Genomic DNA, 18,899 nt, shown 5'->3' on the forward strand with positions numbered 1-18,899 from the left:
TTGGGAGAGTGGGTCGACACTGCGGGCACTCGGGCCTGAGCCCGAGTGGCCGGGGAAAGCTGGTAGACCCCGCAGGACCCCGGCCACGGGCCCGAGTCGCCAAAGACATCAGGTCGACATCGCGGGCAGTCGGACATGAGCACGAGGACGCCGGGAATGCTGAACAACCCCGTGGGCAGTGCTACCCAAGTGTGAGTCGCCAGGGTCATCTGGTCGAACCCGTGGGCCCTCGGACACGGGCCTGTGTCACCCGGAGCTGGTCGTCGCGCGGGCATTCGGGCAAGGCCCGTGTTCTTCCGGGACGCCTGTTCGACACCGCGGGCCCTGCGACCAGGGCCCAAGTCGCCCGGGGCAGCTGATCCATGCAGCGGGACATCTGGCACGGGCCCGAGGCGCCTGGGACAGCTGGTCGACCATGGGACCTCGGACCCGAACCGAGTCGCCCGGGAGAGTTGGTCGACACCGCGGGCCCTCGAGCACCGGCCCGAGTCGCCCAATACAGGTGGTCGAACCCGCGGTCCCTAGGACCTGGGCCCGAGTCCCCAGGGACCGCTGGTCGACCCCGGGGTCCATCAGACACAAGTGTGAGTCCCCTGGGACAGCTGTTCGACACCCAGGCCCTCAGGCACGGTCTCGAGTCGCCCGGGACAGCTGGTCAACACCGAGGGATTTCGGACACGGGCCCCAGTCGCCAGGGACTGCTGGTTGACCGCGCGGGCCATCAGAACCTGGCCTGAGCCGCGCGGGCCTGCTGGTGGACCGCGCGGGCCATTGGACACGGGCCAATATCGCCCGGGACATATGGTCGACCCCACGGGCCGTCGGACTCGAGTCGATCTCCGGGGACACCTGGTCGAACCCACGTGCCCTCGGACACAGGCCCGAGTGCCTGGGACATCTGGTCGAACACGCGGACCTTCGGACTCGGGCCCGAGTCCACCAGGACAGCGGGTCGACCAGGCGGGCCCTCGGAAACGGGCCCGAGTCCCCCGGGACAGCCTGTCGACACCGCATGCCCGTGGACCCGGGCCCGAGTCCCCCGGGACAGGTGGGCGACCCTGTGGGACCTCAGACCCGGGTCCGAGTTCCCTGGGAAAGCTGGTTGATACCGTGAGCATTCAGACCCAGGCCCGAGTCACCCGGGACATTTGGTCGAAACCGTGGGCCCTCGGAATCAGGCCGGAGTCACCCGGGACAGCTGGTCGACCCCGAAGGTCCTCGGGCACGGGCCCGAGTCACCAGGGATGCCTGGTTGACTCCGCAGTGCTTCCGACCAGGGCCCGAGTTGCCCGGGACTGCTGGTTGACCCCGCGTGCACTCGGTCCCAGGCACGAGTCACCAGGGACAGCTGGTTGACCCCGAAGGCCTTCAGACACGGGCCCGAGTTGCCCGGGATGCCTGTTTGACACCATGCTCCCTCCGACCAGGGCCCCATTCGCCCTGGACGGCTGGTCGACCCCACGTAACCTAGGACGCAAGCGCAAGTGGTCCGGGACATCTGGTTGACACCGCGGGCCCTCGGAGCTGGGCCGGAGATGCCAGGGACATCTGGATGACACCGCAGGGCCTTGGGCATGGGCCCGAGTCGCCCGGGACACCTGGTCGACCCTGCAGGCCCTCGCACCCGGACCCGAGTTGCCAAAACATCGGGGCGACCTCGTGGAACCTCGGACACGAGTGTGAGTCACCCAGGACTGCTGGTCCACCCTGCGGGCACTCGGACCAAAGCGCAAATCACAGGGAAAACTGGTCGACCCCGTGGGCCTTCAGGAACGGGCCCGAGCCTCCGGGACAGCCTTTCGAGCCCGCAGGCCCTCGGAACCGAACCCAAGTCAGCCAGGACAGCTGGTCCACCCCGCGGGCCTTAGGACCGAAGCGCGAGTCCCCCGGGACAATTGGTCGACACCGCGAGGCCTCGGGAACGGGCCCGAGTCGCCCAGGACAGCTGTTCGACACCGTTGGCTCTCGGACATTGGCCCTAGTCGCTCGGGACGCCTGTTCGACACCCCGCTCCGTCCGACCAGGGCCCAAGTCCCCCGGGACAGCTGGTCGACCCTGGAGGATATCAGACACAGGCCCGAGTCGACCGGGAGATTTGGACGACACCGCGGGCCCTCGGGACCAGCCCGAGTCGCCCGGGAAAGTTGTGGAACCCGCGGGTCCTCGGACATGGGCCCGACTCCCCCAGGATAGCTGGTCGACCCAGCGGGACATCGGGCACGGGCCCGAGTCGCCCGGTACAGATGGTCGAACCCGCGGGCCTTAGGACCTGGGCCCGAGTCCCCAGGGACCGCTGGTCGACCCCGGGGTCCATCAGACACAAGTGTGAGTCCCCTGGGACAGCTGTTCGACACCCAGGCCCTCAGGCACGGTCTCGAGTCGCCCGGGACAGCTGGTCAACACCGAGGGATTTCGGACACGGGCCCCAGTCGCCAGGGACTGCTGGTTGACCACGCGGGCCATCAGAACCTGGCCTGAGCCGCGCGGGCCTGCTGGTGGACCGCGCAGGCCATTGGACACGGGCCAATATCGCCCGGGACATATGGTCGACCCCACGGGCCGTCGGACTCGAGTCGATCTCCGGGGACACCTGGTCGAACCCACGTGCCCTCGGACACAGGCCCGAGTGCCTGGGACATCTGGTCGAACACGCGGACCTTCGGACTCGGGCCCGAGTACACCAGGACAGCGGGTCGACCAGGCGGGCCCTCGGAAACGGGCCCGAGTCCCCCGGGACAGCCTGTCGACACCGCATGCCCGTGGACACGGGCCCGAGTCCCCCGGGACAGGTGGGCGACCCTGTGGGACCTCAGACCCGGGTCCGAGTTCCCTGGGAAAGCTGGTTGATACCGCGAGCATTCAGACCCAGGCCCGAGTCACCCAGGACATTTAGTCGAAACCGTGGGCCCTCGGAATCAGGCCGGAGTCACCCGGGACAGCTGGTCGACCCCGAAGGTCCTCGGGCACGGGCCCGAGTCACCAGGGATGCCTGGTTGACTCCGCAGTGCTTCCGACCAGGGCCCGAGTTGCCCGGGACTGCTGGTTGACCCCGCGTGCACTCGGTCCCAGGCACGAGTCACCAGGGACAGCTGGTTGACCCCGAGGGCCTTTAGACACGGGCCCGAGTTGCCCGGGATGCCTGTTTGACACCATGCTCCCTCCGACCATGGCCCCATTCGCCCTGGACGGCTGGTCGACCCCACGTAACCTAGGACGCAAGCGCAAGTGGTCCGGGATATCTGGTTGACACCGCGGGCCCTCGGAGCTGGGCCGGAGATGCCAGGGACATCTGGATGACACCGCAGGGCCCTGGGCATGGGCCCGAGTCGCCCGGGACACCTGGTCGACCCTGCAGGCCCTCGCACCCGGACCCGAGTTGCCAAAACATCGGGGCGACCTCGTGGAACCTCGGACACGAGTGTGAGTCACCCAGGACTGCTGGTCCACCCTGCGGGCACTCGGACCAAAGCGCAAATCACAGGGAAAACTGGTCGACCCCGTGGGCCTTCAGGAACGGGCCCGAGCCTCCGGGACAGCCTTTCGAGCCCGCAGGCCCTCGGAACCGAACCCAAGTCAGCCAGGACAGCTGGTCCACCCCGCGGGCCTTAGGACCGAAGCGCGAGTCCCCCGGGACAATTGGTCGACACCGCGAGGCCTCGGGAACGGGCCCGAGTCGCCCAGGACAGCTGTTCGACACCGTTGGCTCTCGGACATTGGCCCTAGTCGCTCGGGACGCCTGTTCGACACCCCGCTCCGTCCGACCAGGGCCCAAGTCCCCCGGGACAGCTGGTCGACCCTGGAGGATATCAGACACAGGCCCGAGTCGACCGGGAGATTTGGACGACAGCGCGGGCCCTCGGGACCAGCCCGAGTCGCCCGGGAAAGGTTGTGGAACCCGCGGGCCCTCGGACATGGGCCCGACTCCCCCAGGATAGCGGGTCGACCCAGCGGGACATCGGGCACGGGCCCGAGTCGCCCAATAGAGGTGGTCGAACCCGCGGGCCTTAGGACCTGGGCCCGAGTCCCCAGGGACCGCTGGTCGACCCCGGGGTCCATCAGACACAAGTGTGAGTCCCCTGGGACAGCTGTTCGACACCCAGGCCCTCAGGCACGGTCTCGAGTCGCCCGGGACAGCTGGTCAACACCGAGGGATTTCGGACACGGGCCCCAGTCGCCAGGGACTGCTGGTTGACCACGCGGGCCATCAGAACCTGGCCTGAGCCGCGCGGGCCTGCTGGTGGACCGCGCAGGCCATTGGACACGGGCCAATATCGCCCGGGACATATGGTCGACCCCACGGGCCGTCGGACTCGAGTCGATCTCCGGGGACACCTGGTCGAACCCACGTGCCCTCGGACACAGGCCCGAGTGCCTGGGACATCTGGTCGAACACGCGGACCTTCGGACTCGGGCCCGAGTACACCAGGACAGTGGGTCGACCAGGCGGGCCCTCGGAAACGGGCCAGAGTCCCCCGGGACAGCCTGTCGACACCGCATGCCCGTGGACACGGGCCCGAGTCCCCCGGGACAGGTGGGCGACCCTGTGGGACCTCAGACCCGGGTCCGAGTTCCCTGGGAAAGCTGGTTGATACCGTGAGCATTCAGACCCAGGCCCGAGTCACCCAGGACATTTGGTCGAAACCGTGGGCCCTCGGAATCAGGCCGGAGTCACCCGGGAGAGCTGGTCGACCCCGAAGGTCCTCGGGCACGGGCCCGAGTCACCAGGGATGCCTGGTTGACTCCGCAGTGCTTCCGACCAGGGCCCGAGTTGCCCGGGACTGCTGGTTGACCCCGCGTGCACTCGGTCCCAGGCACGAGTCACCAGGGACAGCTGGTTGACCCCGAGGGCCTTCAGACACGGGCCCGAGTTGCCCGGGATGCCTGTTTGACACCATGCTCCCTCCGACCAGGGCCCCATTCGCCCTGGACGGCTGGTCGACCCCACGTAACCTAGGACGCAAGCGCAAGTGGTCCGGGACATCTGGTTGACACCGCGGGCCCTCGGAGCTGGGCCGGAGATGCCAGGGACATCTGGATGACACCGCAGGGCCTTGGGCATGGGCCCGAGTCGCCCGGGACACCTGGTCGACCCTGCAGGCCCTCGCACCCGGACCCGAGTTGCCAAAACATCGGTGCGACCTCGTGGAACCTCTGACACGAGTGTGAGTCACCCAGGAGTGCTGGTCCACCCTGCGGGCACTCGGACCAAAGCGCAAATCACAGGGAAAACTGGTCGACCCCGTGGGCCTTCAGGAACGGGCCCGAGCCTCCGGGACAGCCTTTCGAGCCCGCAGGCCTTCGGAACCGAACCCAAGTCAGCCAGGACAGCTGGTCCACCCCGCGGGCCTTAGGACCGAAGCGCGAGTCCCCCGGGACAATTGGTCGACACCGCGAGGCCTCGGGAACGGGCCCGAGTCGCCCAGGACAGCTGTTCGACACCGTTGGCTCTCGGACATTGGCCCTAGTCGCTCGGGACGCCTGTTCGACACCCCGCTCCGTCCGACCAGGGCCCAAGTCCCCCGGGACAGCTGGTCGACCCTGGAGGATATCAGACACAGGCCCGAGTCGACCGGGAGGTTTGGACGACACCGCGGGCCCTCGGGACCAGCCCGAGTCGCCCGGGAAAGGTTGTGGAACCCGCGGGCCCTCGGACATGGGCCCGACTCCCCCAGGATAGCTGGTCGACCCAGCGGGACATCGGGCACGGGCCCGAGTCGCCCGGTACAGATGGTCGACCGCAGGACCTCGGACACGGGTCCAAGTCACGCGGGTCTGCTGGTCGATCCTGCGAGCTCTCGGTCCCGGGCCCGAATCGCCAAAGACATCGGGTCGACCTCACGGGCCCTCGGACACAAGCGCGTGTTGCCCGGGACTGCTGGTCAACCCTGCGGGAACACGGACCCCAGCGTGAGTGGCCAGGGATAGCTGGTCGAACACGCGGGCCTTCCGACACGGGTCCGAGTCTCCCGGGGCAACTGGTGGATGCGGCTGGCCTTCGGGCATGGACAGAGTTCCCCGGGACAGCTGGTCGACACCACGGGATCCTGGACCCGGGCCTGAGTCCCCCGGGACAACTGGTCGACCCCGCGTGACATCTGGCACATGCCCAAGTCACCCGGGAAAGCAGGTAGGCTGCGGGACCTCGGACCCGAACTTGAGTCGCCTGGGAGAGTTGGTCCATACCACGGTCCCTCGGGCACAGGCCGGAGACGCCCGGGAAAGTCGGTCGACCCCAAGGGCCTTTGGACACAGGGCCAAAGTCGCCCGGGTCAGCTGGTCGACACCGCGGTCCGTCGGTCCAAAGCGCGAGTGTCCCAGGAGAGCTGTGTGACACCGTGGGCCCTCGGAGCCAGGCCGGAGTCGCCTGGGACGTCTGGTTGACCCCGCGGGGCATCGGGCATGTGCTCGACTCGCCCTGGAGACCTGGTCGACCCCGCAAGACCTCGGACTCGAGTGCGAGTCGCCCGGGACACCTGGTGGACCCTGCGGGCCCTCGGACCCGAGCCCGAGGGCCTGGAACATCTGGTCGACACCGTGGGCCATCGGACCCGGGCCCGAGTCACGCGGGATAGCTGATCAATAATGCCGGGCCTCGGAACCGGGCCCGAGGTGCCCGGGACAGCTGGTCGACACCCCGGGCCCTGGGGCACGTGCCCGAGTCGCCCCGGGGACCTGGTCGACCCCGCGGGCCATTGGACCCGAGCGCGATTTGCCCGGAAGAGCTTGTCGAACACATGGGCCCTCGGACCCAGGCCCGAGTGACCCGGGATGGCTGGGCAACACCGCGGTCCCTCCGACCTGAACCCGAATCGCCCGGGACACCTGGTAGACCCGGTGGGACATCGGGCCCGGGCCCAAGACGCCCTGGGCAGCAGGTCGACCGCGGGCCCTTGGACCCAAACTCGAGTCACGTGGGAGAGTGGGTCGACACTGCGGGCACTCGGGCATTGGCCGAATGGGCACGGGAAAGCTGGTAGACCCCGCAGGACCCCGGCCATGGGCCTGGGTCACCAAAGATATCAGGTCGACCTCGCGGGCAGTCGGACACGAGCGCGAGTATGCCGGGAATGCTGGTCAACCCCGTGGGCAGTCCCACCCAAGCGTGAGTCGCCAGGGTTATCTGGTCGAACCCGTGGGCCCTCGGACACGGGCCCGTGTCACCCGGAGCTGGTCATCACCGCGGGCATTCTGGCAAGGCCCGAGTCTTCCGGGATGCCTGTTCGACACCACGGGCCCTGCGATCAGGGCCGAAGTCGCCCGGGACAGCTGATTCATGCAGCGGGACACCTAGCACGGGCCCGAGGCGCCTGGGACAGCTGGTCGACCATGGCACCTCGGACCCGAACCGAGTCGCCCGGGAGGGTTGGTCGACACCGCGGGCCCTTGAGCACCGGCCCGAGTCGCCCAATAGAGGTGGTCGAACCCGCGGGCCTTAGGACCTGGGCCCGAGTCCCCAGGGACCGCTGGTCGACCCCGGGGTCCATCAGACACAAGTGTGAGTTCCCTGGGACAGCTGTTCGACACCCAGGCCCTCAGGCACGGTCTCGAGTCGCCCGGGACAGCTGGTCAACACCGAGGGATTTCGGACACGGGCCCCAGTCGCCAGGGACTGCTGGTTGACCCCGCGGGCCATCAGAACCTGGCCTGAGCCGCGCGGGCCTGCTGGTGGACCGCGCGGGCCATTGGACACGGGCCAATATCGCCCGGGACATATGGTCGACCCCACGGGCCGTCGGACTCGAGGGCGATCTCCGGGGACACCTGGTCGAACCCACGTGCCCTCTGACACAGGCCCGAGTGCCTGGGACAGCTGGTCGAACACGCGGACCTTCGGACTCGGGCCCGAGTACACCAGGACAGCGGGTCGACCAGGCGGGCCCTCGGAAACGGGCCCGAGTCCCCCGGGACAGCCTGTCGACACCGCATGCCCGTGGACCCGGGCACGAGTCCCCCGGGACAGGTGGGCGACCCTGTGGGACCTCAGACCCGGGCCCGAGTTCCCTGGAAAAGCTGGTTGATACCGTGAGCATTCAGACCCAGGCCCGAGTCACCCGGGACATTTGGTCGAAACCGTGGGCCCTCGGAATCAGGCCGGAGTCACCCGGGACAGCTGGTCGACCCCGAAGGTCCTCGGGCACGGGCCCGAGTCACCAGGGATGCCTGGTTGACTCCGCAGTGCTTCCGACCAGGGCCCGAGTTGCCCGGGACTGCTGGTTGACCCCGCGTGCACTCGGTCCCAGGCACGAGTCACCAGGGACAGCTGGTTGACCCCGAGGGCCTTCAGACACGGGCCCGAGTTGCCCGGGATGCCTGTTTGACACCATGCTCCCTCCGACCAGGGCCCCATTCGCCCTGGACGGCTGGTCGACCCCACGTAACCTAGGACGCAAGCGCAAGTGGTCCGGGACATCTGGTTGACACCGCGGGCCCTCGGAGCTGGGCCGGAGATGCCAGGGACATCTGGATGACACCGCAGGGCCTTGGGCATGGGCCCGAGTCGCCCGGGACACCTGGTCGACCCTGCAGGCCCTCGCACCCGGACCCGAGTTGCCAAAACATCGGGGCGACCTCGTGGAACCTCGGACACGAGTGTGAGTCACCCAGGAGTGCTGGTCCACCCTGCGGGCACTCGGACCAAAGCGCAAATCACAGGGAAAACTGGTCGACCCCGTGGGCCTTCAGGAACGGGCCCGAGCCTCCGGGACAGCCTTTCGAGCCCGCAGGCCCTCGGAACCGAACCCAAGTCAGCCAGGACAGCTGGTCCACCCCGCGGGCCTTAGGACCGAAGCACGAGTCCCCCGGGACAATTGGTCGACACCGCGAGGCCTCGGGAACGGGCCCGAGTCGCCCAGGACAGCTGTTCGACACCGTTGGCTCTCGGACATTGGCCCTAGTCGCTCGGGACGCCTGTTCGACACCCCGCTCCGTCCGACCAGGGCCCAAGTCCCCCGGGACAGCTGGTCGACCCTGGAGGATATCAGACACAGGCCCAAGTCGACCGGCAGATTTGGACGACACCGCGGGCCCTCGGGACCAGCCCGAGTCGCCCGGGAAAGTTGTGGAACCCGCGGGCCCTCGGACATGGGCCCGACTCCCCCAGGATAGCTGGTCGACCCAGCGGGACATCGGGCACGGGCCCGAGTCGCCCGGTACAGATGGTCGACCGCAGGACCTCGGACACGGGTCCAAGTCACGCGGGTCTGCTGGTCGATCCTGCGAGCCCTCGGTCCCGGGCCCGAATCGCCAAAGACATCGGGTCGACCTCACGGGCCCTCGGACACAAGCGCGTGTTGCCCGGGACTGCTGGTCAACCCTGCGGGAACACGGACCCCAGCGTGAGTGGCCAGGGATAGCTGGTCGAACACGCGGGCCTTCCGACACGGGTCCGAGTCGCCCGGGGCAACTGGTGGATGCGGCTGGCCTTCGGGCATGGACAGAGTTCCCCGGGAATGCTGGTCGACACCACGGAATCCTGGACCCGGTCCTGAGTCCCCCGGGACAACTGGTCGACCCCGCGTGACATCTGGCACATGCCCAAGTCACCCGGGAAAGCAGGTAGGCTGCGGGACCTCGGACCCGAACTTGAGTCGCCTGGGAGAGTTGGTCCATACCGCGGTCCCTCGGGCACAGGCCGGAGAGGCCCGGGAAAGTAGGTCGACCCCAAGGGCCTTTGGACACAGGGCCAAAGTCGCCCGGGTCAGCTGGTCGACACCGCGGTCCGTCGGTCCAAAGCGCGAGTGTCCCAGGAGAGCTGTGTGACACCGTGGGCCCTCGGAGCCAGGCCGGAGTCGCCTGGGACGTCTGGTTGACCCCGCGGGGCATCGGGCATGTGCTCGACTCGCCCTGGAGACCTGGTCGACCCCGCAAGACCTCGGACTCGAGTGCGAGTCGCCCGGGACACCTGGTGGACCCTGCGGGCCCTCGGACCCGAGCCCGAGGGCCTGGAACATCTGGTCGACACCGTGGGCCATCGGACCCGGGCCCGAGTCACGCGGGATAGCTGATCAATAATGCCGGGCCTCGGAACCGGGCCCGAGGTGCCCGGGACAGCTGGTCGACACCCCGGGCCCTGGGGCACGTGCCCGAGTCGCCCCGGGGACCTGGTCGACCCCGCGGGCCATTGGACCCGAGCGCGATTTGCCCGGAAGAGCTTGTCCAACACATGGGCCCTCGGACCCAGGCCCGAGTGACCCGGGATGGCTGGGCAACACCGCGGTCCCTCCGACCTGAACCCGAATCGCCCGGGACACCTGGTAGACCCGGTGGGACATCGGGCCCGGGCCCAAGACGCCCGGGACAGCAGGTCGACCGCGGGCCCTTGGACCCAAACTAGAGTCACGTGAGAGAGTGGGTCGACACTGCGGGCACACGGGCCTGGCCCCAAGTGGCCCGGGAAAGCTGGTAGACCCCGCAGGACTCCGGCCACGGGCCCGAGTCGCCAAAGACATCAGGTCGACCTCGCCGGCAGTCGGACATGAGCACGAGGACGCCGGGAATGCTGGTCAACCCCGTGGGCAGTCCCACCCAAGCGTGAGTCGCCAGGGTCATCTGGTCGAACCCGTGGGCCCTCGGAACAGGGCCCCAGTCGCCAGGGACTGCTGGTTGACCCCGCGGGCCCTCGGACCTGGGCCAATGTCGCACGGGACATAGGGTCGACCCCACGGGCCGTCGGACTCGAGTGAGAGTCTCCCGGGTCACCTGGTCGAACCCACGGGCCCTCGCACACAGGCCCGATTGCCTGGGACATTTGGTCGACCGCGCAGGCCCTCGGACCCGGGCCCGAGTCCCACGGGACAACTGATCGACCCCTTAGGCCCTCGGACCCAGGCCCGAGTCCCCCGGCACACCTGGTCGACCACTCAGGCCCTCGGACCCAGGCCCGAGTCACCCGGGACAGCCTGTTGACCACGCAGGCCCTCGGATCTGGGCCCGAGTCACCCGGGACAGCTGGGCGACCCCGCGGGTTAGCAGACCCGGGGCCGAGTCACACGGGAGGGGTGGTCGACACTGCGAGCCCTCGGGCTCTGGCCCGAGTCGCCCCAGGGGGCTTGTCAACACTGCGGGCCATCGGAACCGAGCACAATTTCCCCGGAAGAGCCTGTCGAACACATGGGCCCACAGACCAAGGCCCGAGTGGCCCGGGACAGCTGGTCGACCCCGCAGGACCTTGAACCCAGGCGCGAGTGGCCCTGGTCAGCTGGTCAACCCCGCGGGCCATAGGGCTCTGGCCCGAGTCGCCCAGGACCGCAGGTCGACCTCACGGGCACGCGGACACGAGCCAGAGTTGTCCGGGAATGCTGGTCGACCCCGGGGGCCCTCCAACCCAAGCGCGAGACGCCCCGGAAAGATGTTTGACACCGCTGGCCCTCGGGCACAGTCCCGAGTCACCCGGGACAGCTGATCGGCCCCGCGGGCCATCGGACACGAGCGCGATTTGCCCAGAAGAGCTGGTCGAACACATGGGCCCTCGGACCCAGGCCCGAGTGACCCGGGATGGCTGGGCAACACCGCGGTCCCTCCGACCTGAATCCGAATCGCCCGGGACACCTCTTAGACCCGGTGGGACATCGGGCTCGGGCCCAAAACGCCCGGGACAGGAGGTTGACCGCGGGCCCTTGGACCCAAACTCGAGTGGCTTGGGAGAGTGGGTCGAAACTGCGGGCACACGGGCATGGGCCCGAGTGGCCCGGGAAAGCTGGTAGACCCCGCAGGACCCCGGCCACGGGCCCGAGTCGCCAAAGACATCAGGTCGACCTCGCGGGCAGTTGGACACGAGCGCGAGGACGCCGGGAATGCTGGTCAACCCCGTGGGCAGTCCCACCGAAGCATGTGTCGCCAGGGTCATCTGGTCGAACCCGTGGGCCCTCGGACACGGGCCCGCGTCACCCGGAGCTGGTCGTCACCACGGGCATTCTGGCAAGGCCCTAGTCTTCCGGGATGCCTGTTCGACACCGCGGGCCCTGCGACCAGGGCCCAAGTCGCCCGGGAGAGCTGATCCATGCAGCGGGACATCTGGCACGGGCCCGAGGCGCCTGTGACAGCTGCTCGACCATGGGACCTCGGACCCGAGCCGAGTTGCGCGGGAGAGTTTGTGGACACCGCGGGCCCTCGAGCACCGGCCCGAGTCGCCCAATACAGGTGGTCGAACCCGCGGGCCCTAGGACCTGGGCCCGAGTCCCCAGGGACCGCTGGTCGACCCCGGGGTCCATCAGACTCAAGTGTGAGTCCCCTGGCACAGCTGTTCGACACCCAGGCCCTCAGGCACGGTCTCGAGTCGCCCGGGACAGCTGGTCAACACCGAGGGATTTCGGACACGGGCCCAAGGCGCCAGGGACTGCTGGTTGAACCCGCGGGCCATCAGAACAGGGCCTGAGCCGCGCGGGCCTGCTGGTGGACCGCGCGAGCCACTGGACCTGGGCCAATGTCGCCCGGCACATATGGTCGACCCCACGGGCCGTCGGACTCGAGTGCGATCTCCGGGGACACCTGGTCGAACCCACGTAACCTCGGACACAGGCCCGAGTGCCTGGGACAGCTGGTTGACCACGCGGGCCTTCAGACTCGGGCCCGAGTCCACCAGGACAGCCGGTCGACTCAGCGGGCCCTCGGACAGGGGCCGAGTCCCCCGGGACAGCCTGTGGACACCGCATGCCCGTTGACTCGGGCCCGAGTCCCCCGGGACAGGTGGGCGACCCTGTGGGACCTCAGACCCGGGCCCGAGTTCCCTGGGAAATCTGGTTGATACCGCGAATATTCAGACTCAGGCCCGAGTCACCCGGGACATTTGGTCGAAACCGTGGTCCGTCGGAATCAGGCCGGAGTCGCCCGGGACAGCTGGTCAACCCCGCAGGTCCTCGGGCACGGGCCCGAGGCGCCAGGGAGGCCTGGACGACACCGCAGTGCCTCTGACCAGGGCCCGAGTTGCCCGGGACTGCTGGTCGACCCCGCATGCACTCGGTCCCAAGCGTGAGTCACCAGGGACAGCTGGTTGACCCCGCGGGCCTTCAGACACGGGCCCGAGTTGCCCGGGATGCCTGTTTGACACCATGCTCCCTCCGACCAGGCCCCAGTCGCCCAGGACAGCTGGTCGACCCCACGTAACCTATGACCCAATCGCGAGTGGTCCGGGACATCTGGTTGACACAGCAGGGCCTTGGGCATGGGCCCGAGTCGCCCGGGACACCTGGTCGACCCTGCAGGCCCTCGCACCCGGGCCCGAGTTGCAAAAACATTGGGGCGACCTCGTGGAAACTCGGACACGAGCGCGAGTCACCCAGGACTGCTGGTCCACCCTGCGGGCACTCGGACCAAAGCACGAATCACAGGGAAACCTGGTCGACCCCGTGGGCCTTCAAGAACGGGCCCGAGCCTCCGGGACAGCCTTTCGAGCCCGCAGGCCCTCGGAGCCGAACCCAAGTCAGCCAGGACAGCTGGTCAACCCCGCGGGCCATAGGACCGAAGCGCCAGTCCCCCGGGACATCTGGTCGACACTGCGAGGCCTCGGGAACGGGCCCGAGTCGCCCAGGACAGCTGTTCGACACCATGGGCTCTCGGACATTGGCCCTAGTCGCCTGGGACGCCTGTTCGACACCCCGCTCCGTCCGACCAGGGCCCAAGTCCCCCGGGACAGCTGGTCGACCCTGGAGGATATCAGACACAGGCTCGAGCCGACCGGGAGATTTGGACGACACCGCGGGCCCTCGGGACCAGCCCGAGTCGCCCAGGAAAGTTGTGGATCCCGCGGGCCCTCGGACATGGGCCCGACTCCCCCAGGATAGCTGGTAGACCCCGCGGGCTCTGGGCCACGGGCCCGAGTCACTCCAGATAGCTGTTCCTCACCGCGGACCATCGGACCACAACGTGGGTCACCCAGGAGAGCTGCTTGACAACACGGGCTCTTGGTCCCAGGCCCAAGTCACCCTGGGGAGCTGGTTGACGCCTTGGGCCCTCGGACATGGGCCTGAAACGCCCGGGATATCTGGTCGACACCGCAAGCCCTCGGGTACAGTCCCGTGTGGCCCGGGACAGCTGGTCCACACCGCGGGGCCTCGGTTTTGGGGCCTAGTCACCAGGGACGCCAGGTCGACACCGTGGTATGTTCGACCAGGGCCCGAGTCGCCCTGGAAAACTGTTCGACCCCGCGGGCCACCGAACCCGAGCGTTATTGGCCCGGAAAAGCTTGTCGAACAAATGGGCCCTTGGACTCAGGCCCGAGTGACCCAGGACAGCTGGTCGACACCGCAGGACCTCGGACCCAATCGCGTCACCCGGGACGCCTGGTCAACACCGCGGTCTCTCAAACCTGAACCCAAATCGCCCGGGACACCTAGTCGACCCGGCGGGATATCAGGCACGGGCCCAAGAGGCCAGGACAGCAGGTCGACCGCGGGCCATCAGACCCACACTCGAGTCGCTAGAGAAAGTTGATCGAAACCGCGGGCACTTGGGCATGGCCGGAGTCGTCCGGGAGACCTGGTTGACCCCGCGGGCCGTCGGTCCAAAGCGCGAGTGTCCCAGGAGGGCTGGTTGACCCCGTGAGCCTTCGGAGTCAGGCCGGAGTCGCCCGGGATATCTGGCTGACACCGCGGGGCATCGGGCATGTGCCCGACACGCCCTGGAGATCTGGTCGACCCCGAGGGCCCTCGGACACGGGCCCGAGTCATGCGCGATAGCTGGTCTACACCACAGGCACTCGGACCCAAGCGTGAGTCGCCCGGGACAGCTAATCGACCCCACGGGCCCAGGGGCACGGGCCCGAGTCGCCCCGGAGAGTTGGTCAACACCGCAGGCCCTCGAGCACCGGGCCGAGTCGCCCAATACAGGTGGTCGAACCCGCGGGCCCTCGGACCTGGGCCCGAGTCCCCAGGGACCGTTGGTCGACCCCGGGGTCTGTCGGACACAAGTGCGAGTCCTCTGGGACAGTTGTTCGACACCCGTGCCCTCAGGAACGGTCTCGAGTCACCTGGGACAGCTGGTCAACACCAAGGGATTTTGGACACGGGCCCCAGTCACCAGGGACTGCTGGTCGACCCCGCGGGCCCTCGGAACAGGGCCCCAGTCGCCAGGGACTGCTGGTCGACCCCGCGAGCCCTCAGACTCGAGTGAGAGTCTCCCGGGTCACCTGGTCGAACCCACGGGCCCTCGCACACAGGCCCGAGTGCCTGGGACATCTGGTCGACCGCGCAGGCCCTCGGACCCGGGACCGAGTCCCACGGGACAACTGATCGACCCCTTAGGCCCTCGGACCCAGGCCCGAGTCCCCTGGCACAGCTGGTCGACCACTCAGGCCCTCGGACCCAGGCCCGAGTCACCCGGGACAGCCTGTTGACCCCGCAGGCCCTCGGATCTGGGCCCGAGTCACCCGGGACAGCTGGGCGACCCCGCGGGTTAGCAGACCCGGGGCCGATTCACACGGGAGGGGTGGTCGACACTGCGCGCCCTCGGGCTCTGGCCCGAGTCGCCCCAGAGAGCTTGTCGACACTGCGGGCCATCGGAACCGAGCACAATTTCCCCGGAAGAGCTTTTCGAACTCCTGGGCCCACAGACCCAGGCCCGAGTGGCCCGGTACAGCTGGTTGACCCCGCAGGACCTTGGACCCAAGCGCGAGTGGCCCTGGTCAGCTGGTCAAACCCTGGGCCATAGGGCTCTGGCCCGAGTCAACCAGGACCGCAGGTCGACGTCACGGGCACTCGGACTCGAGCCAGAGTTGTCCGGGAATGCGGGTCGACCCCGGGGGCCCTCCAACCCAAGCGCGAGGAAAGATGTTCGACAACGCGGGCCCTCGGGCACAGTCCCAAGTAACCCAGGACAGCTGATCGGCCCTGCGGGCCATCGGACACGAGCGCAAATCGCCTGGAGAGCTGGTCGACACCGCGGGCCCTCGGACACGGGCCCAAGTGGACCGGGACAGCTGGTCGACGACACGGGCCCTGGGACATGGGCCGGAAAGGCCCGGGATATTTGGTCGACCCCGCGAGGACTCGGGCACAGCTGGACCACAGCACGAGCCCTCAGTTTTGGGGCCGAGTCACCCGGGACGCCAAGTCGACACCGTGGTACGATCGACCAGGGCCAGAGTCGCCCTGGAAAGCTGGTCGGCCCCGTGGGACTTCGGGCACGGGCCCGAGTCCCCCGGCACAGCTGGTCGACCGCGGCCCTCGGAACCGGGCCCTAGTTCCTGGGACCTCTTGTCGACTCCATGGGCCCTTGGACACGGGCCTGAGTCCCCCGGGACAGCTGGTCGACCCAGCGGGACATCGGGCACGGGCCCGAGTCGCCCGGTACAGATGGTCGACGGCAGGACCTCGGACACGGGCCCAAGTCACGCGGGTCTGCTGGTCGATCCCGCGGGCCCTCGGTCCCGGGCCCGAATCGCCAAAGACATCGGGTCGACCTCACGTGCCCTCGGACACAAGCGCGTGTTTCCCGGGACTGCTGGTCAACCCCGCGGGAACACGGACCCCAGCGTGAGTGGCCAGGGATAGCTGGTCGAACACGCGGGCCTTCAGACATGGGTTCGAGTCGCCCGGGCAACTGGTGGATTCGGCTGCTCTTTGGGCATGGGTAGAGTTCCCCGGGACAGCTGGTCGACACCACGGGATCCTGGACCCGGGCCTGAGTCCCCCTGGACAACTGGTCGACCCCGCGTGACATCTGGCACATGCCCAAGTCACCCGGGAAAGCAGGTAGGCTGCGGGACCTCGGACCCGAACTTGAGTCGCCTGGGAGAGTTGGTCCATACCACGGTCCCTCGGGCACAGGCCGGAGACGCCCGGGAAAGTCGGGCGACCCCAAGGGCCTTTGGACACAGGGCCAAAGTCGCCCGGGTCAGCTGGTCGACCCCGCGGTCCGTCGGTCCAAAGCGCGAGTGTCCCAGGAGAGCTGTGTGACACCGTGGGCCCTCGGAGCCAGGCCGGAGTCGCCTGGGACGTCTGGTTGACCCCGCGGGGCATCGGGCATGTGCTCGACTCGCCCTGGAGATCTGGTCGACCCCGCAGGCCCTCGGACTCGAGTGCGAGTCGCCCGGGACCCCTGGTGGACCCTGCGGGCCCTCGGACCCGGGCCCGAGGGCCTGGAACATCTGGTCGACACCGTGGGCCCTCGGACACGGGCCCGAGTCACGCGGGATAGCTGATCAATAATGCCGGGCCTCGGAACCGGGCCCGAGGTGCCCGAGACAGCTGGTCGACACCCCGGGCCCTGGGGCACGTGCCCGAGTCGCCCCGGAGAGCTGGTCGACCCCGCGGGCCATCGGACCCGAGCGCGATTTGCCCGGAAGAGCTTGTCGAACACATGGGCCCTCGGACCCAGGCCCGAGTGACCCGGGATGGCTGGGCAACACCGCGGTCCCTCCGACCTGAACCCCAATCGCCCGGGACACCTGGTAGACCCGGTGGGACATCGGGCCCGGGCCCAAGACGCCCGGGACAGCAGGTCGACCGCGGGCCCTTGGACCCAAACTCGAGTCGCTTGGGAGAGTGGGTCGACACTGCGGGCACTCGGGCCTGGGCCGAATGGGTCCGTGACAGCTGGTAGTCCCCACAGGACCCCGGCCACGGGCCCGAGTCGCCAAAGATATCAGGTCGACCTCGCGGGCAGTCGGACACGAGCGCGAGGACGCCGGGAATGCTGGTCAACCCAGTGGGCAGTCCCACCGAAGCATGTGTCGCCAGGGTCATTTGGTCGAACCCGTGGGCCCTCGGACACGGGCCCGCGTCACCCGGAGCTGGTCGTCACCGCGGGCATTCGGGCAAGGCCCGAGTCTTCCGGGACGCCTGTTCGACACCGCGGGCCCTGCGACCAGGGCCCAAGTCGCCCGGGACAGCTGATCCATGCAGCAGGACATCTGGCACGGGCCCGAGGCGCCTGGGACAGCTGGTCGACCATGGGACCTGGGACCCGAACCGAGTCGCGCGGGAGAGTTTGTGGACACCGCGGGCCCTCGAGCACCGGCCCGAGTCGCCCAATACAGGTGGTCGAACCCGCGGGCCCTAGGACCTGGGCCCGAGTCCCCAGGGAACGCTGGTCGACCCCGGGGTCCATTCGACACAAGTGTGAGTCCCCTGGGACAGCTGTTCGACACCCAGGCCCTCAGGCACGGTCTCGAGTCGTCCGGGACAGCTGGTCAACACCGAGGGATTTCGGACACGGGCCCCAGTCGCCAGGGACTGCTGGTTGACCCCGCGAGCCATCAGAAAAGGGCCTGAGTAACGCGGGCCTGCTGGTGGATCGCGCGGGCCTTTGGACCCGGGCCAATATCGACCGGGACATATGGTCGACCCCACGGGCCGTCAGACTCGAGTGCGATCTCCGGGGACACCTGGTCGAAACCACGTGCCCTCGGACACAGGCCCGAGTGCCTGGGACAGCTGGTCGACCACACGGGCCTTCAGACTCGGGCCCGAGTCCACCTGGACAGCTGGTCGACCCCGCGGGCCCTCGGACCCGATCGTGAGTCACCCAGGAGAGCTGCTTGACACCGTGGGCTCTGGGTCCCGGGCCCAAGTCACCCTGGGGAGCTGGTCGACCCCTTGGGCCCTCGGACATGGGCCGGAAACGCCCGGGATATCTGGTCGACCCCGCGAGCCCTCGGGTACAGTCCCGTGTTGCCCGGGACAGTTGGTCCACACCGCGGGGCCTCGGTTTTGGGGCCGAGTCGCCAGGGACGCCGGATCGACACCGTGGTATGTTCGACCAGGGCCCGAGTCGCCCTGGAAAGCTGGTGGACCCCGCGGGCCATCGGACCCGAGCGTTATTCGCCCGGAAAAGCTTGTCGAACAAATGGGCCCTTGGACTCAGGCCCGAGTGACCCAGGACAGCTGGTCGACACCGCAGGACCTCGGACCCAATCGCAACACCCGGGACGCCTGGTCAACACCGCGGTCTCTCAAACCTGAAAC

Source organism: Sus scrofa, chromosome 5, assembly GCF_054392235.1.
Source record: "Sus scrofa isolate SSC_HxYL_T2T_F1_AM1 chromosome 5, Sscrofa_HxYL_maternal_Yorkshire_Landrace_v2.0, whole genome shotgun sequence".
NCBI classification, from domain to species: domain Eukaryota; kingdom Metazoa; phylum Chordata; class Mammalia; order Artiodactyla; family Suidae; genus Sus; species Sus scrofa.